The sequence below is a fragment of the Bos taurus genome, chromosome 14 (genome assembly GCF_002263795.3).
Source record: "Bos taurus isolate L1 Dominette 01449 registration number 42190680 breed Hereford chromosome 14, ARS-UCD2.0, whole genome shotgun sequence".
NCBI classification, from domain to species: domain Eukaryota; kingdom Metazoa; phylum Chordata; class Mammalia; order Artiodactyla; family Bovidae; genus Bos; species Bos taurus.
Genome location: NC_037341.1, coordinates 45,884,258 through 45,907,894, shown reverse-complemented (window position 1 = coordinate 45,907,894; position 23,637 = coordinate 45,884,258). Strand labels below are relative to the sequence as shown.

The window sequence follows — 23,637 nt, the reverse complement described above, 5'->3', positions numbered from 1 at the left end:
CATGTTAATCTATGTTTTATGAAATACATATTTTCCAAATTAAAAAGTCAGTGAAGAGTGACATTCCTTTACATTTTTTTCAAATTTTCTTAATATCTGGCATACTTAAAAAAAATTCTCACATCTTTTTTTGCATTTTTTTTGTAGTTCATTGACTTTTAATTGATATAATTTTTTCTTCTAAACACACACAAATTAGAAATATAAAATTTGGTACCTAATCTATATTTTTTTCTATGCTGCTTCTCTATCCTCAAATTTCAGCATTTTATTGTTATCAATATCTCATAATTTTTTCTTTGAAAATTTTTTAGTGGCAGCATGGTATAGTCATGCGGATAACTGATGTAAATACTTCTCTATTTTTTGTTTGCTTATTTTTGCTTTCTTTTTAAAATGTATTTATTTTTAATTGGAGGATAATTGCTTTATAATTATTGTGCTGGTTTCTGCCATACATCAACAGGAATCAGCCACAGGTATACGTGTGTCCCCTCCCTTTGAACTACCCTCCCTCCTTCCACCTGATCTCACCTCGCTAGGTTGTCACAGCGCTGGTTTGAGTTCCTTGCATCATACAGCAAATTCCCACTGGCTATCTGTTTTACATAAGGTAATGCATATGTTTCCACACTACTCTCAATTTGCTCCATCCTCTCCTTCCCCTACCGTGTCCACAAGTTGAACGACCTTTTTGACCAACCTAATATTTCTACCTGAGGCCCTGTTTCCTGCCTCTTGGCTCTGAAGCCCAGTCAAAGACTTCTTACCTATGTGTATTACCAAGCCCTGTTGTTCTACTGAAGCCACTTTTGGCTTTCTGTTCTTTGCAACCACAAGAATCCTAACTCATCTAACGGGAAAACTGATTACAAATAGGACTGTCAACAATAACCTTACGTGCATTCAACATTGTGCACATTTACGAACTGCTTATTATTATTAATACCTACTACAAGCAAGTACAAGAGAAAAGCTGCTGAAGCAGCCATCCAAAGAACTAATAATTGGGCAGCAGCTGAAGGTTAAAAAGCAAACCAGGGAAAGGGAATGGGTTTCCTGAAATGATAACTTATATGAGAAGTCATCATCAGATCACTAGTGATGATTCAGTTTACAAGAGTCCATGAGGGTCGGATGATTATAGATCAGGAGGAGAGCAGCGGGAAGTCTTATCAGGAGAGAATAAAACAATGAAACAGATGGATTGCTGTGTTTAAGATGAAGATTACAAGAGCACAAAATACTGGCTCTGCTCAGGTGGTTCCAAAAAAAAGAAATGGCTACTGTCTCCGTGGTGCCTAAGAAATATGCTTCACTCTTACAAATGCCAATATAGCATTACGCAACTGTCAATTTAATAATGGAAGTGCCGCCAAAGATTCATATTTAACAGAAACCAAACATAATAGACAATGGGGAAAGGTGGGGACCTGAACTAACTAACCATGTTTGAGGAAATAATTGAGGCAATAAAAAGATCAATAGGAAATCAGGCCATTCTCCAGGACCTAAGGATTTCTCAGGAGAATGTTTTAAAAGAGGAGCATTTTATGAACTCATCCCATTTTTAGCACACTAAGAAATGTAACTCAGGTCACTGTCATCACTGCAGAAATGGATACAAAAGGAGACTCCAGTGAACTGCAGAGCTAGTGCATACATGCGTGCTTAGTTGTGTGCGACCCCATGGACTGCAGCCCACCAGGCTCCTCTGCCCACGGCAAGAATACTGGAATGGGTTGCCATCTGGCTGATAAAAAGGAATTTGGTCACATTGCTCTCTACTCAATGTAGCCCTGCAGATATATCAAGAACAACAGAAACATTGTTCCAGGTCAGAAAAATGCAGTAACTATGTTGCTTTAGAAAATTTGGAAAACTGAGGAGTGCAAAGAAGAAAATAAAAAGCACCCTCAAACAACCATCCAGAGATACCACTTAAAATTTTGGTGCATTTCTTTCCAGTTTTCTTTCTTTCCCTATAAGATACACTCACACATCTACTGTGTATACACTAAAAATAACATTTTAAACTTCCTGCATATGCTATTTTCATATTCATTTAATGTCTGGTGAGAACTTTCTCTTGTCATTGCGTATAATTTCAACACTGTACACATTCAATTATATGGTTTTGTCATAGTTTAACCAACACATTAGATGTTTATGTAGTTTCTACTTTACCATTTGCTGTGGACTAAATGTTTGTGTCTTCCCAAAATTCATATGCTGAAGCTCTAATCCCTAATGTGAACATATTAGGAAGTGGGGCTTTTAGGAGGAAAAATGAGGTCATGAGGCTGGAGCCCTCATGAATGGGATTAGTGCCCTTGCAACATGAGCCATGAGAGAGCTTGCTTTTTTTCCCTCTCTGCTACCTAGAACACTGCTACCTACTACCCCCAATTATGCAAGGAGGCAGCAAGGAAGAAACTGTCTGCAAACCAGGAGGAGAATTCTTGCCAGGAACCGAATCAGCTATCATCTTGGTATTGGACTTCCCAGTCTCCAGAACTACGAGAAATAAATTTCTGTTAAACCTACAGGTTTGTGCCAATCCTTCACTGGAGCTCCACACTCAAGACATCCGCTTTCTTACCTGTATCAAAGGCACTTCAGACTTAACAAGCTCCAAACTGACCTCTTCACGTTTCAGTCCATCCTCTGCCTCATACTCCTCCTTCCAGGCTCCTCCACCTACCTAGCAGCTCAGGACAGGAACCGGGACTCACTCTGCAACCTCCCTCAGTCACACCCATTCCAGCACCAAGTCCTGTTGATCCTACCTGCAAACAGAGCCACCCTGTTGTCTCATTCATCTTAGTGGCCACCGCCCTAGTTGTAACCATCACCTGCCTGCCCTCACCTGGATTTCTGCAAAAGTCACCGACCTTCCCAGCTCCATCCCGCCCTTCTCCAATCCATTTTCCCCACAGCTGCCAGCGTGATCTTTTACAATGTAAATGAGATCTCATAGCTCCTCTGCTTAAAATCCCTAAATGGCCTCTCATTTTACTTATGGAGCCACTATTCCAGATCCTCACCGTGGCTCCCAGGCCCTCAGGATCGGGCCCCTGCTGTGTCTGGGCCGTGTGATGAGCTCTGAGGTCCGGTCTGTGGACTATGCTCAGTTTCCAGGTAATGCTAACCTCTATTATGCTCCAATATTTGGCACAAGTTTTCCCATTAGCCTGCTTGTTCTTCCTCTACTCTACCTGTCAACCCTTATTTCTCCTTCTTGTCACCACTTAAATGTCACTGTTACTCCCCAGCCTAACGTAGAGCCACTCTTCACATTTTCAATGATTTCTTCATTACCCTTGATGAAACTTCATAGCCTACACGCAGGCAGACAGACAGACAGACAGACACACGCACGCACGCACGCACGCACCTCATTTCCTGTGGGCAGGACCCCAGAGAGGGATGTGCTACCTGAACAATCCTGCAGGGGGCAGTGCAGCTCCCTTGGAGATGCCTCCCTGGTATTGGACAATGGCGGCCATGCTTCTGAATCTAAGGAGTCTCATATAACTCTCACCATAGACTGTTTCCAGTAACCACTGGCCAACTTTGTGATATTCCTGTTGGCTTTCATTAGGTCCTTTGAAGGCAAATTTGAGTCCCTACAGAAAGCAAATTTGAAGCCTTAAAAGTCAATGTGAGGGGAGGGGTGGGAGGGATGCTCCAGAGGTAGGGGAGATATATATATATATATATATAGTTATGCCAACACATTAGTAACGCAGTTATTATCCAATTAAAAAAATAACAATTTACATTAATAGAAAAAGTCAATGTGAGTCTCTACAGAACTTGAATTGTTATACGTGCAATGATGTATTTTTTTTTTTTAACTGCAGTTTCAACAGTGTCCCTTGCATGTCTTTTCTTCATGCCATTATGGTCAAAACTGGTCACCAGATGACAAAATTAATGGTAGAAAGAGGCCAAAGCAGAATAAATATAAGCAAGGAGCACAGTAAACTTAGACTGTGAAGAAAGATTGCTGATTGATTGAAAATGTTCCATGCTCATGGGCTGAGTGTACACTAAGGTGAGCTGTAGCAGCCGACTGCATGACTACAGAGTGGGGCAGTTCAGAGAATGGATAAGATACAGGTTAGTAACTATACTGGATAGTTATAGGTCTAAACAATTTTTTTTTTAAAGGAAACATTTAAGAAAGAAGTAGTTATAATGAATCAGTGCCGCCGGGGATGGCATTAAATGAGATGTGACTATATTTACATGCAGCCTTCTTTCTTTTCTCACATCCACCTCCCTTTGAGGTTCTAAAATCAACTGGGTCATTTGTAGAGATGTGGATGAACCTAGAGTCTATCATACAGAGTGAAGTTAAGTCAGAAAGAGGAACACAAGTATCGCCTGTTAGCACATATATGGAATCTAGAAAAATGGTACTGATGAACCTATTTGTAGGGCAGAAGTAGAGAAGCAGATGGAGAGAATGGATGTGTGGACCCAAGGTGGGGGTTAGGAGAGGGTGGGACGAATTGGGAGAGTAGCACTCACATATTTAACTACTGTATATAAGATCAATAGCTAGTGGGAAGCTGCTGTATAACATAGGGAGCTCAGCTTCATGCTCTATGATGACCTAGGCTGGTGGTGGGGGGTTGGGAGGGAGTTTCAAGACAGAGGGGATATATGTATACGTATCACTGATTCACTTTGTTGTACAGCAGAAACACAGACAACATTGTAAAGTGATTATACTCCAATACAAATAAAATAAAATCACCCAGGGCAGGGACCATTTCCGCTCTATTCTGAACTGTAACTCTAGTATCTGGCATGGGACATGGCACAAAGGAATCATGAAATATATTCACAGGGTATTGCATTATTAGAAAAAGTCAATGTGAGTCTCTACAGAACTTGAATTGTTATACGTGCAATGCTGTACTTTTTTTTAACCTGCAGTTCCAACACTCTCCCTTGCATGTCTTTTCTCCATGCCATTATGGTTGCACCTGCACACTTAGCCTGGTGTCTAAGAGTGGGCTTCGAAGAAAGCCTGTTCAAATCCTTGCCCTGTCACTTCTGAAACTGGGACCTGGTTCAAGTCTCTTCAATTCTCTGTGCCTCAGTTATTTTATCCACTAAGCAGGGAAAATAATAGCTTCCATCTTAAGAGTCTCATAGTTGTTGAAAGGATACAATGACGGTGTAAACAGCTTAAAACAGAGCTGATACATAATAAATATATAATAAAGGATAGTGATTGTTACTGTTGTTGCTAGTCACCCTGGCCTCACCTGGGACTAAGGATTCTGGATTTGTGGATCAATTTTAATATGACTCTAAGAAGTTAAAAGTCTAAGTCTTTGAAACACTCACTGGACTGAAGGATCCTTGAAGGCAGGGTTGTCTTAAATCAGTATAGTATTTAGCATCTAATATGTGCTCAGTAAATGTCTATCCAATTGAATACTCTATGAGCTACATTTCAGGGTCTGGGATGGTGCTCCTAAGCTGAAGCCATTCTCCTATCTTTGTAAACACCCAGTCACCTTCTCTCCACCTGGGCAGTAGGATTTCTGCCACAGTCAACACTTTCCACACCCATATCAAGGGACAAAGAAGTCAACTCTTTCTCAACCTTTCCTTTCTAAGCCTAGGGCTTGAATGGAATAAGCTCCCCAGAGTCTAAGCAAGAATTATTTCAATTATCTGTATTGTCACAGTACTTATTATCTACCAGGAACTATTTTAAGGATGAGGAAACTCAAGTACTGGCAGTTCCTAATCCCAGTGCTGGTTGAATTCAACAGACTGACTCCCAGCCCAAATGTCTCTCATATTAGAAACTGCCGAGTTGTCATAATTTCCGCTCTTATTATGATGCAGAGAAGAAAACAAATGACTTCAAGATTAACATTATGGCTATTCCATTAAGGAGTAACTTGTTAAGCTGTTGGAAACTCAACGGTCAAGCCCTTAAAACCTAGTTTTGTGTTCAGACAATTTTAGATAAAAAACAAAACCCCCGAGACTCCAGATGGAGTCAAAGCCTGTTTGTAGTTCAGCAGGGAAAATGGCAATATGTGTCATGAAGGACACAGTTATTTTTAATCACAGAGTTACTCTTTACACCCATAGGGATTTTGTCACAAAGGATGGGTGATTAAGGAGTTTGTTATCTGTAGCTGTGAGATCACCAGAAAGTCTAAATAAAAGTCTATCAGTGCCAGGTGGGCATCAGCACCCTTTCCCATCCTTTCAATCAGATGGAGAACTGCTTTAACTGTACTTGTTTCTTCCTGGTAAGAACTTAGTTCAGTTCAGTTCAGTCACTCAGTCGTGTCCGACTCTTTGTGACCCCATGAATCTCAGCATGCCAGGCCTCCCTGTCCATCACCAACTCCCGGAGTTCACTCAGACTCACGTCCATTGACTCAGTGATGCCATCCAGCCATCTCATCCTCTGTCGTCCCCTTTTCCTCCTGACCCCAATCCCTCCCAGCATCAGACTCTTTTCCAATGAGTCAACTCTTCGCATGAGGTGGCCAAAGTACTGGAGTTTCAGCTTAAGCATCATTCCTTCCAAAGAAATCCCAGGGCTGATCTCCTTCAGAATGGACTGGTTGGAACCCCTTGCAGTCCAAGGGACTCTCAAGAGTCTTCTCCAACACCACAGTTCAAAAGCATCTTAAGGTAACATTTATCCCCTTTGGTATGTGTTCTGGAAAAGCAGATGAGAACTCTTAAGAACCAGTGCATCAGTCTTCTGGAAAGGGAACATGATTCTCTCATGCCAGAAAGACTCTAGTGAGTCTTCTGCAGCTGGCCTACTTGTCCCATTTCAAGGACTGCATTATTCATCATTGAGTCCTAATATCTAGCCTGACACATAATAGGCACTCAACAAAAGTTGTTGAACTAGTGAATGAATAAGTATGTTCATTCCATTTTCATAACGTAAAGCACCTATTATAATATTGTGTGTGTGCTAAGTCATGACTGACTCTTTACAAACTCATGGACTGTAGCGTGCCAGGCTCCTCTGTCCATGGGATTTCCCAGGCAAGAATACTGGACTGGATTGCCATCTCCTTCTCCAGGAGATTTCCCCCATCTAGGGATCAAACTCGCATCTCCTGCATTGGCAGGCAGATTCCTTACCACTGAGCCACCTGGGAAGCTCATTATAAATTGTCTATTATAATGTTAGACACAGTCTATACTCGGTAGGTAATCTAACCCAAAATCTGATGGGAAAGATTGGGTAGAATTTAAACTTTGCATCATCCATTAGCATTTTGAAAAGGCCAGTAGATGCCCAGATGGTCAAAACATGACCTCTGACACCTTCTTAAGGTCTGAAGTGACTGTGGTGATGGGTAATCCTCACTTTCCTGCTCTAGCAGGACACACGTGTATGCACAAACATAATCAATATGGCTCCTCTGATGACCTTGACTTGAGGAAACAGCCATTTGCACATTTGCTAATCGCAGCTTTGTTCATGCAGCTTTTATGGGGAGGAGTAACCATTTGTGAACCTCTTAAACTGACATGAGACACTTTTCAGTTCATTCTGTGAGCAAATGTGATGCGCCCGAGACCCTGCTAAGAAAGTCCAGGCCAAAGAACTAGATAAATAAATATAAATGAATTCATTTGGCTGAATGACATGCTCATTTAATTAAAGCACAAAATCAGCTCTAAAACAAATGATTGTCCCTGGCAAAGAAGCAGAAACTGGTCTTTAATTAATAAATTTCTAATGGTTCTTCTGCAGGCTGAGAGGGGTCTCCAGTGAAGAAATGGGGAGTGGAGAGAAGCTGGGGAGAAAAAAAGAGGGAAAGGGAAGAGGAAGCAGAAAAGATAATGCATATCTGAACTTTTAGAAACAGAGAATTAAAGGCCATTTATTTTTGCCTAAGTAAGGTAAAATCCTGCTAGATCAAAATTATTATAGTAAAACTCTTCATGTAGCAAAACAGATATCCAAGCCTCAAGAGAGGATCAATTAATTTAAAAAATTACAAAAACAATTTTAGGTCAATGAGACTTTTCCTGCTATTATTTCATCTATTCCTCCATTCCATAGTGTGGTCTGAATTTTAGGGACCCAAATGGCAAGAATCAAATTTTCCAATACTTAGCAGTAATAAATACCCACATATGTAGCTTATAGTGAACACAAACTCATGACGACCAAAGAACATGATAGAAATGGGACGAACTGGAAAGTACAGTCAAACGCTTCTCATATATTTTCAGACCCTCTGTATGTGAACCTCATCAATGTTCCATGGTTTTTAGTGCTAAACATTTGCTTTACTTCTCTGATATAACTTGGAAAGACTGAGTCTTCTGATATAAACATCAAAGCTCCATCACCTCTTACAAAGCAGACACTTGAAACCTTTGAGGGCGCTGTTAATAATTTTCTGTGCACTCCTTTATGCCGAATCAATTTCAATTAAATCAATTAAAATGGCAACTGGCAATCAATTTAAATTTCACATCATTGATCTAATAAGATTAAGATTACTCAGGATATTTGAGGGACATCAGGAAATGCTGGGTTGGCATCTCTGCTTCATTATGATGTCAAGTTGGGAGATGAACAAATTTGATTTCTTAGTGCCCCCAAATCTCAGGTATGCAAGAAACAGCCCAGCAAAATGACACCCTCCCATTCCTAGCAGCCCTAAATCATGGAAAATGGGGGATGGAGAGTGATAACCAGGTGTGATAAGCAAGCTATTAAGAAAAATCTTTTATTTGAACAGCCTCAAGCATTAGTGTTTAAAAGTACATTGGCACTGAGAGTTTTTTATAAAAGAAAAATAACTGCATCTTTGAAAGAAGAGATACTTCACAGCAGGCAGGTAGGTTGGAAAGAAAGGGCATTGGTTTTGGAGACAACTAGTTATCTTATCCACTGGGGTGATTAATTTTACGTGTCAACTTGACTGAGCCACAGGGTGCTCAGATATTTGTCAAATGTTGTTTTGAGTGTGTCTGTGAGGGTGTTTTGGATGAGATTAACATTTGAATAGGTAGAGGAATAAAGCAGATTGCTCTCTCCAGTGTGGGTGGGCCTCAACCAATCAAAGACTTGCACAGAACAAAAAGGTTCATCCCCCCCTCAAGTAAAAGTGAACCCCTCCTGCCTGACTTGTCTTGAGCTGGGACGCTGGGTTGTTTCCCGGCCTTTGCACTTGAACTGTAACACTAGCTCTTCTTGGGTTTTCAGCCTGCCAATGTTTGGACTGGGACTACACCATTGGCTGTCCTGGGGTCCCAGCTTTCTGACTATAGATCTTGGCCCCCATGATCATGAGAGCTAATTTCTAATGGACACTCAGTTAATCAGTTCACCCCCCTTCTCTCTTTCCCTGCCGATGCTTGTATCTCCTATACAATATTTTATATGTATCTCCTATTGGTTCTGTTTCTCTGAAGAATCCTTGCATCTGCTTGTTTTAATTGTGTAGCACTGCAGCTCTCTGGGCCTCAGTTTCTTTATCTGTAATATGCGTTTCATGACAACTACCTTGCAAAGTTATTGTATGAACTAAATATGGAATTTAAAATGCCAAATGTGCAAACAGGTGCACAATCAGTATTAGCTCCAGACTTGCCCTTTGTGATAACATTGGTAACCTGTGCCTTTGAAATAAAAACAGCATCTAATGGTAATATTAAGTATTCATGATTTTGAAAATGACTGCCAAATGATGAAACCTCCCTGGTTTCCAATATAAACACCTAAAGTGTTCTTGCTGGAGATGAAACACGTCCTTTTCTTTGTCTTTTCCTCTCCTGTGGCTTTACTGGAGGTCCTACCACTATAGCTTTGCCCTGATACCTGCCACATCCAAGAGATAGTGGAGGTGCTCTGTGAATCACCTTCTGTCTTGCCCTGCAGGACTGACTGCCCAGGAGAGTTTGTTTCATTTCTCCTGGGGGATACAGGATGTGGGATTGCAGTGGTGTTGTGTCCTGAGAACTGTGGAAAAAGGGCCGCTTAGAGCTTGGGGACCTCACCTACAAGGCTGGGTGATCTGTTAGATGGGCTCCATTCCACGTGGGTTTTAAGGTGAGATACCCTCCTGCACCCCAAGGGCTGATGCCTCTCTCTGAGTTCACCCGGGTATGACGAGCAGACTCATTAAGCCCAAAGGGAGGTTTACTCTGATGCTACAGGAGGGATGAGCGCCTGGAGTACTCTGTGTGCTGAATCTACACAGTGCTTGGCAGTGGCCCCCAACCTTTCATAAGTGCCTGACATGACAGTTTCAGAGTAAGGTCTCGAAATCTACATTTTGAAGAAGCCTGCCCAGATACTTCTGCAACAGGGAGGTCATGGATTTGAGGGAGCAGACTGGGGTGCAGAAGAGAGAATGATGCTACTGAATCCTCTCATCTACTGGTTCTTGATCTACCATCCCAGGTAGCCGAGTCTCTTGAGTTGCTTTTTAAAAAAAATATTACTTATTTGGTTATGCTGGCTTGTAGTTGCAGCACACGGGATCTTTGACCTTTGTTACAGCACGTGGGATCTTTAATTGTGGCATGCAAACTGTTAGTTATGGCATGTGGGATCTAGTTCCTTGACCAGGGATTGAACCTGGGCCCTCTGCATTGGGAGCACAGAGTCTTAGCCACTGGACCACCAGGGAAGTCTCTAGTCTCTCGAGTTGATTCCTCTTCACCCCCGCTGCCACCACCCTCGCTCAGGATGTCATCATCTCCTGCACAGATCAATGCAACAGCTTCCTGCCTGGATGTCTGGCCCCCTGTCTTGTCCTTCTCCAGTGCCTCTTCTCATCTTTTGATATACAGATCTGATCAGCATTGTCTCCAGTCTGAAACCCTTCAGTGTCTCCTCATTGTCTCTAAACTCCTTCAGTTCAGTTCAGTCACTCAGTCGTGTCCGACTCTTTGCGACCCCATGGACTCTAGCACACCAGGCTTCCCTGTCCATCATCAACTCCCAGAGCTTGCTCAAACTCACATCCATCAAGTTGGTGATGCCATCCAACCATCTCATCCTCTGTTGTCCCCTTCTCCTCCTTCATTCAATCTTTCCCATCATCGGGGTCTTTTCAAACGAGTCAGTTCTTCACATCAGGTGGCCAAAGTATTGGAGTTTCAGCTTTAGCATCAGTCCTTCCAATGAATATTCAGGACTGATTTCCTTTAGGATGGACTGGTTTGATCTCCTTGCAGTCCAAGGGACTCTCAAGACTCTTGTTACAGCATGTGGGATCTTTTCAGCCTGGCTTCCTGCTGGCTGGTATCCCTTCTCCCTCTCTCTTCACCTGTAATCATACTAGCCTTCCTTGTGTTCCTGGAATGCACCGAGCTTTCTCTTCAACCTTGACCTTAGAACAGGCTGTTCCCTCTCCCTGAGACATCTTCCCAATTCCCATTTGCTTTAGTTACTGCCTCTTCCTCTTTTAGATCTCAGCCTGAGGGAGGTTTTCCTGATATTTCAGAGTCAGGGAATTCCCTCCCCAAAGTGTAACTAACGTCCCCTTTCACATCACTTGTTGTGTTACTATGATTCTTTCTTTGATGAGTGCCTTCCTCAGTAAAACACAAAATCCATGTATGGGAGAACCATATCTATCATGTCTACTGAATTTCACCAACATTCAGTCAAGGCGGACACATAGCAGACACTCAGAAGTAAATCTATGATTTGTTAGTAAATAAACTCTCCAAAGTTCTTATCATCTTAGCAATTTTATATCTGCTTGATGATTAGAGAGAAAATAAACACACTCTGCTAATTATAGCACCTAGTTCAGTTCAGAGGTCACTTACTCTCAGAATCTTTCCTGACACATTCCTTCTAAATCAGACGACCTTCCTATAAGATCCTAGAATTCTACATTTACCTTTGTTACTCTTATCTATTTGGCTTGACTTCAAGGTCAAGAAATGTCATATTCATCCCTGTATCCCTAACACATAGATAAAGTGCTGGGTACATGGTAGGATCTCAATAAACTTGCTTTTAGATGAATTACTGGATGATTGTATAACTGCTACTATAAAGGGATAAACAAACCAAAAAGGGACACAAAGAATGGAGGGGCTATTTCAGAGAATAACAAAAGGTTTTAATTCTTGGCTGGGAAACAAGGCTGGGCCATTCAGAGTACATGTATGTATGTGGGGCCTTCTAGAACTGGCATGTAGAAACTCGGATGTAAGGAGAATCTTGACCATCTACACTGTGCAGAACTTAACTCCAGGCACTGAGAATTGGTTGCCCCAAAGAAATAAGCCACAGCAAAAGTAATATATCATATATAATACTAGGGACAGAAATCCTAAAGCATTTACATGGCATATTTTCTCTCTTTCTTCTTAAAAAAATCCAACACTGCTCTATGCATCCTTACCAATGGCTTTGATTTTCTCGTATCAGGTCCACATGCCATTGTCCTTCTCAAGTGCCTTTCTAAAAACCCATAGGGGAGTTGAATACCATACAGCTCAGATTTCAGGATCCAGACTTCCCCCCAAAGAAATGGACCAATGTCAGTCGTGGAAAACCCACATATCAACTTCATTGCAATATCAGTCACTGGAGGTTCTTCAAACCATGAGGCGACATAACAGTGCAATCTCATGGCCATCTTGAATTGTCCAAACAAGAAACACCAACTATATTTTTAACTTCATTTAGAACATTTAATGCAAAGGGGTCAATGGCAGAGAATTTCAAGGTTGATGATTTTTGCAGAGGCAGACATGAAGAATTTGGAGTCTGTGGGGGGTTTCCTAATGGGAACTGTACCATGCAAAAGATACCACAAGACACGGAGTTGTGGAGAAGTAATGACAAGAATAATTCCTGGCAGAATGTGCCCAAATTAGAAAGATGTGTGAACACTTCCACCATCTACTAGATAGAGGGGCCATCAGGGTACTCAGAACAAGCAGATATTTTTCAGCCATGAAGACTACAACAGACTAGAATCATGGGTCCATTTCAAGCCTCAAACAAAACACTTTCTGAATGGCCACGATGAACTTCAGAATGAAAATGAAACGGGAATGGACACTAGCTAGGATGGACTTGTCACAATGCTAACTCCTACCGATGAACTGATGTGAGAGCTTAGTGATTCCCCAAAGAAGCCTGTGTTTAGGAAACTAAACACAAATCTCATACCAAGGAGAATTTCTCTGAAGGCACAAAGACCTGATACAATTAGAAATATTCCTAGTTGCAAACTATGTGAAACAGGGTGTGAAGATCCCCAAAGTGTGTTGAAGGTAAAGCCCAAGAAGGCAGCAGGTTGAAGAAAGACTGTCTTGGAGACTGGGAAGGGCATGTGGTTGGTAGGGCATGATCAAACAATGCTGAAGGAAGAAGAGGCAATGGAAGACTCCAGTGGGAAAAGGAATAATCCGCATATAATCCTATTGAATCACTCATTCAATGTCCTCACCTACTGTGAGCCCCTGGAGAATTAACTGGGTTTTATGAGAAAAGATTCATTCTATGGTCAGTTGAGTGTCACTGAGGAGAACATTGAAGACTTGAAAATATGAGGTACAACTCAATGTATGTGGGGCGGGGGGCGGGCTTATGTACTTAAGAGTCCTCACCAAAGGTATATACATTTAAGAACCACAGCCACTGCACTAATCAATTCAATACAATGCGAGCACAAAGGATTACAATTTGGGGCAATTTTGCCCATGGATAATGCAAAATGGCTATTTAGCGACTCTCTTTTATTACAAACCCATTTAAAAAATGATACTGTATTCACTGTTTTGAGAAGATGACATTGAAAATGAAATAAGAGCTGGTAAATAAGGAGAAAAGGGCAACAATTAAACTTAAATCAGCAAAACACATTTAAACAGAGGATTCACTCTCTGTGAGACATGGTGCTGGGAGATAGGAGAGCACAGCAAAATCAGGTGACAACTGAGGAGGCCCATGATTTGCAGGGGAGACAAAGACACCCCACGCGCCCACGCCTGAGGCCAAGCTTCCGCTCCTGCCTCATGCCAGCTCATGTCCCTCTGTCAAAACTTCCATCCTTTAAGATCAAGCTCTTCTCCCTGTATTTCTTCTCAAGGTTATCAATGCCTTATTCACGCCATCTAAGTGAAGAAGATTCAGAGTCACCTGTACTCCTCCTGTGCCCTCCCCACTCACATGTAATGAGTGAGCAAACCCTCTGAATTCTGTTTGTAAAATGGCTTTCCAGTCAGTCCCTGCTTCACCCCCACCCTTGTCACTGTGTTAAACCACCTCCCTTTGGCCCCTTCCCAGGCCATTAGGATAACCTACTAGTTACGATTTGCTCTCTAGTCTGTGCCCTGCCCTATTCATTTCCCTTTAATTAATTTCCAACTTCTACTGAAAGAGTTACACCTTCGGCAAACCTCCCTTTACCCCCTTTTCCCAGATGAGGTTATGTTCCAGTTCTGTGGCATCACTGCACATCTATGCATCTCTGCCACAGCACACACAACCCATCCTTATGGCTAGACTGGGTGCTCCTTTTATCCCTAGTGTCTACCACAGAGCCTGTTGCTCATTGGAAGAACAGGATGGAAGAACAAACAGATATTCAACAGACACTGTGTAATGAATAGATTATTAGTATGAACAATGCGCTTAGAAATGCAGAGAACAGTGTGATTGGTTCTGCCTGAGAGATAAGGTAAGGCTTCTCAGAAGAGGTGATGTCTCATCCTGGCTTGGTCCTTTTTATTATATCATATTCATAACAACTCGATGAAATAGATTCAGTCCCCATTTTTACAACTAAGGAAACTTAATCTCCGACAAGTAACTTGCCCAAAGTTAATACACCTATGAAATGCTTTAGAATGGATTTCTATGGAATACTAAAGAGTTTGGATTTTATTCCTTAGGCAACTGGGAGTCATCAAATGTGTTTTTTTTTTTAGGAGGGAAATAATGTCATCAGATATATATTTAAATTAACTCTGGCAACCGAAGTTGGAAGTTAAAGGAGAATGAATGGGGCAAGGTAGAGACTAGAGAGCAAAATCATAACTAGTATGTTATTCTAATGGCCTGCTGCTGCTGCTGCTGCTAAGTCGTTTTAGTCGTGTCCGACTCTGTGTGACCCCATAGATGGCAGCCCACCAGGCTCCCCCGTCCCTGGGATTCTCCAGGCAAGAACACTGGAGTGAGTTGCCATTGCCTTCTCCAATGCATGAAAGTGAAAAGTGAAAGTGAAGTCACTCAGTCGTGTCCAACTCTTAGTGACCCCATGGACTGCAGCCTTCCAGGCTCCTCCATCCAGGGGATTTTCCAGGCAAGAGTACTGGAGTGGGGTGCCATTGCTTTCTCCGTCCAATGGCCTGGGAAGAGGCCAAAGGGAGGTAATTTAACACAGTGACAAGGATGAGGGTGAGGCAGGGACTGACTAGAAAGCCATTTTACAAACAGAATTCAGAGCGTTTGCTCACTGATTACATGTGAGTGGAGAGGGGACAGGAGGAGTACGGGTGACTCCAAGCCTTCTTCACTCAGGTGATGGCGTGAATAAGGCATTAATAACCTTGAGAAGAAATACAGGGAGGAGAACTGGATGGAGACCTGGTGGGAAAGACAATTGGGTTGACTTTGGATATTTTAAATTTGAGATGTCAGTGGACTACTCATCAGAGGTTCACATCTTTTAAGGATATTAATGTAAGGAACTGAAGCTTCATAGAGGTCTAAGATGTATTTGAAAGTAACTTTGAAGTCGGGGATGGTTAAAGCAATGGGAGTGGGCGAGGCTCTCTAGACAGCCCGCAAAACGAGAAGAAACAAGAGGACCTACCTCCAGGGGGTGTCAAAATTTGGGGAGTGGTAGAGGAAGGTGGCAAGCCACCCACCTGAGAAGGAGCCATTAGAAACCAAAGGGGAGAACCAAGGGGGTCACTATCATGCTCATGGAATACATGAGCACTAAGGAGGAAAAACTTAATGCTATCCAATTATGATACAGAAGAGCCAATTATGAAGACACCTGATATGTGAGCATCAGAGTTATAACACCAGTGACACAGCTGAAATTAGACATAGAGAAGCCTGGAAATTAAATAGTATAAACTGAGAGATACTAGAAAGAGCCATCAAACATAGCTCATGTACACATAACAAGGAATCTGAGCGGCTCACACTTTCTCTTCTAGGAGCTGCAAATATTACTAGATTTTATTCCTTAGTAAAGAGGCAAAGGAAGCTTTTCTCAGGGACAACTGGGGAAAACCATACCCTACTGCCTGTATATAGATGCTAGAATTTTTAAATTGAATTAATGAGTGAATTGTAAACACATTTGACCTAAACCTACCTTGAGACAATTTATTAGAAACTCCCAGGAAAGCAGGGTCCTCTTACAGTAATAGTGGCTCCAGGAAGTGCTAGGGAGGACATCTGCAGAGATGCAGTGACTTTCAGAAAACCTCCAATATTTTATATGTATTAAAGTCAGTCTCTACTGCTGTTCTATTTTGATTATCCTAAGAATACTGGCCTAGCAGTTCTTACCAAGGGAAACGTGTTGTATGCAACCCAGCAATCACTTCTAGGTACTTTTCTAATGAATGAAAACTGATGTTTATACAAAAACCTGTATGTGCACGCTTTTATTTATCCTTTTTAAAGATTTTAATCTTGATGTGGACCATTTTTAAAGTCTTTATTGCATGTGTTACCATATTAACTTCTGCTGGTACGTTTTGGTTTTCTGCACTGCAAGGCATATGGGATCTTAGTCCCCCTACCAGGGATCGAACCCACACCCCCTGCACTGGAAGGTGAACTCTTAACCACTGGACTACCAGAGAAGTCACTGTGAATGCTTACCAGCATTATTAGTATTTGCCCAAATTGGAAACAATCTAGATGTCCTTCACCTGGGCAATGGATAAATAACTTTGGTATATCCATCCAACTCAATGCTAAAAAGTGAGCGTGAATGAACAAGTGACACACACCCTCAGCTTTGGTAAGATTCAGTGTATTATAGCAAGTGAAAGAAGCCAGACTTTATGAGTCCCATGATATGACATTCTGGAAAGGGCAAAACTAAGAACAGAAGACCTATCAGTGGCTTCCAGACGCTGGAGGTAATGAGAAGCATTGACAATGTGGGGGTAGCAGGGAGAGTATCTTCTGGAGTTATAAAACTGTTATATCTTGACTGTGGTGGTGGTTGTTATACAACCATATGCATTTATTAAAACTTGCAGAACTGTACATTAAAAATGGTGATTTTACTGTATGTAAATCATACCTTATTAGAAACAATGAGAAAAAAGAATACCAGCCTGGGAATTAAGAGAACTGGGATCTAGTTTCAGTTTTGCCACTGACTAGCTGGGTAACCACAGACCATCCTCTAACTCTCTTTGGGTCTTGGTGCCCAAAACTGTAAAATGAGATTGGAAATTTTCTCAAAAATTCTACTGATGTGCTCTACAAAGACTCCTTTCTTTAAGCAAGGTGGTGGACCAGATGGCCTATTCCAATTCAGATGGCCTACTTTAGTTGCTAAAGTATCGTTGTGGGGGTGACTGGACTAAAATACTCAGTCTGTACACATGGTTCTGAAAAGTCTTCTTGGCTTAGGAGTAGTGTTTCTAATTTGTGTTGTTCCATAAGATGGAGCTTTGGGCAAGTCCATCTGGTCATGTAATTCTCAACTAAAATTTGACACATATATTTTTGACAATGTGGAAAAAGCCCTTTGGGAAACACTAATGTTTAATGAGCTATAACTGGCCTTGGTAAACAATCATACTCTTATTTTTTTTTTTTTTTCATTTTGCAGGCACTAATTAAAAAGGCCTTTGAAGACTGGCAGCGTTTACTGTCTTCATTTGCCTTATCCTCCAGCTGGAACATCGCTTTCTACTGCTTAAATTTACCCAACCTTCACAGTTACTGTTACATTTTTATATTATCCATGTATCTGTAGCCAAGAAAGACACTGAAAAGGGCACTGCAGCAGCAGTTCTATACTACAGTGTTCCTGGGGTTGAGGGAAACAATTACAGCTCAAAGGGGAAGATATTAAAAATAAAACTGTAATCTTGATTATGCTGTTAGAACTTTACACTTTTGACCTTGTTAAGCAGGGGTCCACAAACTATGAACTAGAAATTGTGCTTGTAAATAAAGTTTTATTGGTGTACTACTAAGCCCCATTCACTTCAGACTGTCTGTGGTGGCTCTCCCATGATGGGTGGGGGCGGGGGGTTTACAACAGACATTCTATGGCCTGTAAAGACTAAAATACTTACTATCTAGCTCTTCCCAGAAGAAGTCTGCCAGCCCAGTTTCATAGACTATGCCATGAACTGTGCTATATAGTTTTCACATAAAATCTCATGCAATCCTCATATCATTGCTGTGAAATAGGAATAACTCACTAGACAGATCAGAGGTGATACAGTGTAATGGATACAGTTCGCTGTGAAGTCAGACAGACCTGTGCTAGGCTTTTTACTAGCTGTCCAAAACTGCACCTATTATTTATATTCTCTGACCTCAGTTTCTCCGCAAGTAAATTGAAGCTAACAACAGTACTGATTATGCTCGGGTAAATGTCAAGGGTTGATGTGACAATTAGCACATTGCTTTGCATATAGTAAATATTTAATACTCATCAGCTAAATGAGAAACAACTTTTAGTATCCCTAAGTGTTTTTCTTCCTAGAAATATCCTGTAATAAAGAGCTAAGGATGCCCCCTGTAAGTTTGATTATGGATTAATTTGGTGGATCCCAGAATAATTTGCACCACTCTGTGTATTACATAAAGCACCTTTTTTTCCTTGTCTCTCAGGAATCAAGCAGAAGGAAAGTATAACCATGTTATTTCCTGCTCTGTACTGCATTTCACAAAAGACAGCGGCAGGTGCCCTGACATGGCTGAGTTTCCTGCAGGAACATGGAAGCAAGCAAGACCACCAGATGAACAGCGTGGCCACTCCATAGAAGACCAAAAGGCTGCAGGAGGGAAGGAAGCACCTCAAAGGCACCAAAGTAACGAGAGTAAAGCAGAGCCAAACTCTGATTATGTTGCTGGCAAGTATCAGGTAGTTACAGGGCCATGGTGAATAAAGGCAGGGCAATTAGAGACCAGCATTTTAGCTGAAGGATGGTTTTGGCTTTAGATAATGAGCTGCTTCAGGAATTTTTGTCACAATTCATTGATAGAGCCCATAAATGGATCTATTTACTATGAGTCCACCATACACATTTTTAAAGCACCTTACAGTTTTTGTCTTTGGTCAGCATCCAGAAGAGGGACAGCAAGAAAAAGGAGGGCAGAAACTTCATCTCTCCTGTGTTCAGATAACCTACAGTGACAGGCTGGAGCCCTCCTGGTCTATTTGTGACGATTTTGGCCATATTACTGTCATGGGGCTCCTGGTGGCTAAGTGACAATGACTGGTGTAGAAGAAAAGTTTAAGACAAATTTTAAAACATCAGTTAAAAGTTAGAAAATTAGCCTTAATTATCTATTAGTTTACTTCCTCTAGAAACAGGGTAGAATGAGCTTTCAGATGGATGTATCTAATTTGGAGGTTTGATTACAAACTGAAGTAACTGATTTGTGTATAATTTCTACATCCAAAAGGATGTTGTTTCCTTGAGAGGAAATCTTTAGAGTCCATTCATTTGTTTCATTTTGGAGTTGATTTCCAAGTTTGTGGCAGGTTCTTTTGAATGCCTCTCGTGGGGTAAGACTTCATCCTTGGAGAATTGGGTTCCTCTTTAGAAATGGCAGCCCAATATTTACCTTTAGATCTTGTAAATAAAGTGGGTAATCAAGCATGGAGAAACATGGTGGGTCCAAGATAGAGCTTGGAAAAAAACAAATAATCCAATTATAAAATAAGTAAAGGATCTATAATAGATGTTTACCCAGAGAAGATACACAAATGGCCAGTAAGCACTTGAAAAGGTGTTCAATATCATTAGTCGTCAGGGAAATACAAATCAATATCACAGTGACATTCCACTTTACACATATTAGAATGGTTATAATAAAAAAGACATACAATAACAAGTGTTGGCAACTATGTGGAGAAACTGAGACCCTCATAGACTGCTTGTGGGAATATAAAAGGGTACAGCTTGCTCTGGAAAACAGTCTGGCAGGTCCTGTAATGGTTACACATGGAGTTACCTTATGACTCTAAATTCCATGCCCAGGTATATACCCAAGAGAAATGAAAACAGGTCCATACAAAATGTTGTACAAGAATGTTCAAAGCAATATTATAGAAAATATCCAAGATTCATAAACAATCCAAGTATCCAACTGATGAATGAATAAATCAAATGTGGTACATTCATATGATGAAATACAATTTGACAATTAAAAAAATGAAATATTGACACATGCTTACAACATGAGTGAACCTTAGGAACATTATTCTAAGTGAAAGTAGCCAATTGCAAAAGACCATGTATTGAATTATTCCATTCATAGGCAAGGTCTAGAATATGCACGGAGAAGGCAATGGCACCCCACTCCAGTACTCTTGCCTGGAAAATCCCATGGACGGAGGAGCCTCATAGGCTCCAGTCCACGGGGTCGCTAAGAATCGGGCATGACTGAGCAACTTCACTTTCACTTTTCACTTTCATGCATTGGAGAAGGAAATGGCAACCCACTCCAGTATTCTTGCCTGGAGAATCCCAGGGACAGAGGAGCCTAGTGGGCTGCTGTCTATGGGGTCGCACAGAGTCGGACACGACTGAAGCGACTTAGCAGCAGTAGCAGCAGAATAGGCAAAGAGAAAGCAGATTAATGGTTTTTGAAAGCTGGTGGTTGGGGAGCATTGGGAAGAAATGGGGAATGACTGTTAGTGGGTATTGGGTTTCTTTCTGGGGTGATGAAAATGTTTCAAAATTAATTGTGGTGATGGATGCACAACTCTGTGACTATACTAAAAAATCATTGAATTTATACTTTAAGTAGTTAAACTGTATATTCTGTGAATTTATATCTCAATAAAGGATAGTATAAAAATAGAGCTTTGATATAAATTCAGGAGGCTGATTTAATTCTGTGGCTTCTATTACTGACCGCTAACTACGTGCTGTACTTCCTGCCACACTGCACTGAGTGACATATGTATTTGAGCTCATTTAATTCTCATAACACCCTATGAGGTGAGTAGATTTACTGATCTCACTTTTAAGAGATCAGGAAATTGGAACACAGACAAAGTAACTTCCATGAAATAACACATCAGTAAGTGTTGGGCCAAGATTTAAAATTCAGGCCTGTGTGATGCTACAATTCACGGTTTCTCCTTGTTTCTTCTTAAATATTTTATTCTTTAAACAGTTAATATGAACATATTTCAAGACACAAAATGACTTAAAAAGCGTAAGTCCTGTATCTCCCTTCTTCCCCATCCCACAGGCAAGAGTCTGTATTAGCTTGTTGTGTACCATTTCCTTCTGTACACAAAGCACGTATGCATATTTCTCCCTCTTTCATTCGCAGATACAGCATCCTCTCCACCTTGTTCTGTGCCTTGCCTTTTCTACTTCATTCAGCATCTCCAGATCCTTCCATATCATTAGTCCTCAATCTCGTGTTTATAACTTCCGAGTACACAACATCACCCAGATGTACCGCAACTTATTTATCTGGCCTCCTAATGGTGGACACTCGGGTTCTTCCTAAACTTTTGCTAGTCAGTTAAAGCTTATGTTTTGAAATTGCCTTCCAAAGCATGAAGGAAACACATAAGAAACTTAATCATTTGTGAATTAAGTCCCAAACCTCACAAATTGGCTCCTTTGAAGGCAACAATCCTCATTTAAATGTGTTAGTAGGAAAATATTTCTTAAACACAAAAATGAATTGCATTACACTAGAATCATAGTCCCATGTGAGCTGAGAAAGAAAGTGTGTCTCTAGAGACTGGAGAGGTGAGTTATACTCTTTCAAGGGAAAGTGCAGGGATTTGCCAAAACGAAGGCATGTTCTAAGACATCTGTTTATACCTATCTAGCATATTATTTCCAGTGATGAATATTTTCAGAGATGAGGGATCAAATATTCAATACTGAATCACATTATCACTTGCCTGGTACATTTTTATATGATATACAAGTTAAGTCACTCAGTTCACCTGGGTGGAATGGAGTTACAATTCTTATTACAGCGAACCTAGACCCAAAATGTTTTAAGGCAACCCTAGCTGATTTTAGAACTTCTATTATGAATCATAAAATGACTTGTCAATTTCTGTTTCCCTTTTCTTTTTTTTTTAAAGAAATCATCCTTTCAATAAGGTATGGATTTTCAAAGGCCATCCGACATAAAATGAGTTTGAACATTAACATGGAAAGGACAAGCAATAAAAAAAAAAGTAATAGGAGTGCAGACAAAATTTCCAAGAGCTAGAGAACATGACCTCTTTTTCTAAAGGGAATGGAATAAGAGGATTCTAAAGGCACCGCTTTTCAAAGTGAAAGACGACAACAACTGAATCGAAAAGGCTGAACTCCGCATTACCTTCCCAGAACACAAACGCATATTTAGCTTAATAGAGTTGAGTACTATCTCAGGAAAAATCTTATATATTATGCATCTAGGGCAATGAAAGCTGTAGAAAATGATTTTGCAAAGCAAACACATGGAAGACTGTCAGTAGCAGAGGCAAAAAAAAAAGAAAAGTCCAAAGGTACACGTGATGAGTTCAGGTCTCATTCTGTGTCTCACCCAGGAAGAACAGCAGAGCGGAGGAAACGCCAGATGCCGAACAGAACCAGGCAGGGCGGCACCGTGACTGGAGCTGAAATGGTGTGCGTGTGTTTTCTTACTACAAATGTAATACAGATTTAGTCTCGAAGATTGGAAAAATTTAGAAAAATAGAAAACACAATCACCCACAGTGTCACTCCCCATGGAAAACCATTATCAAAATACTGGCTAAACCATTTTCAACTCTTTTCCTATTGCATATAAAAATATGTCTTTACAAAATGGGGCTCATATTATAAATGAAATTTTATATGTGACCTTTCCCCCTTCTTCCTATTACTTTGAGTACTTTCCCATGTTGTCATATATTCCTTGAAGACATAATTCCAATGACTCCGTTTTATTGGATCTTCTCAGTTTACATAGAATTATCTGATTCTCCCCATATTGCTGAACTTCTAGGTTGTTTTAATTTCTCAGTTTTATACCTGGCACTGCAACGGACATTCCTGTGATAAATCTTGGAATCTCTCTGTACTTCTTGAGAGAAACTTAAAAGTATATCACTAAGTTGGATTCACATGTAAGTCACTGAGTGTACCTGTTAACTGTAAATTTACCATCGAAAGTCTCTGGAGAACAAAGTGGATCATGTATACCAAATAAACAATGTATTTCCATATCACTTGAAGTCTGTATCTATCCTTCTAGAACAGTCATCTTTCAGGCAGTACTTTACTTCTTCTAGGCAAACAGACTATTACTGGGTTAATCTAAATGCAATAACATGAAACTTGGCTGACCCAGATTTCTTCAATATCAGTATGCATGCAATTACAATATTCTACAGATTGAAAAATACCCAAGGCTCTCAAAAATACATATTTTATCATCCTTTCATCCAA

General features: G+C 40.8%; 1 protein-coding gene and 1 non-coding gene across 4 annotated transcripts in view; both read right to left on the bottom strand.

Annotated features, from left to right (window-relative positions):
* The window catches only part of SAMD12 (sterile alpha motif domain containing 12), a 449,029-nt gene that overhangs the window by 166,202 nt on the left and 259,190 nt on the right, over nucleotides 1–23,637 (bottom strand). The window lies entirely within an intron of this gene.
* On the bottom strand, nucleotides 10,595–10,667 carry TRNAG-CCC (transfer RNA glycine (anticodon CCC)). Its single transcript has one exon. It is a non-coding gene; the product is annotated as a tRNA-Gly (tRNA).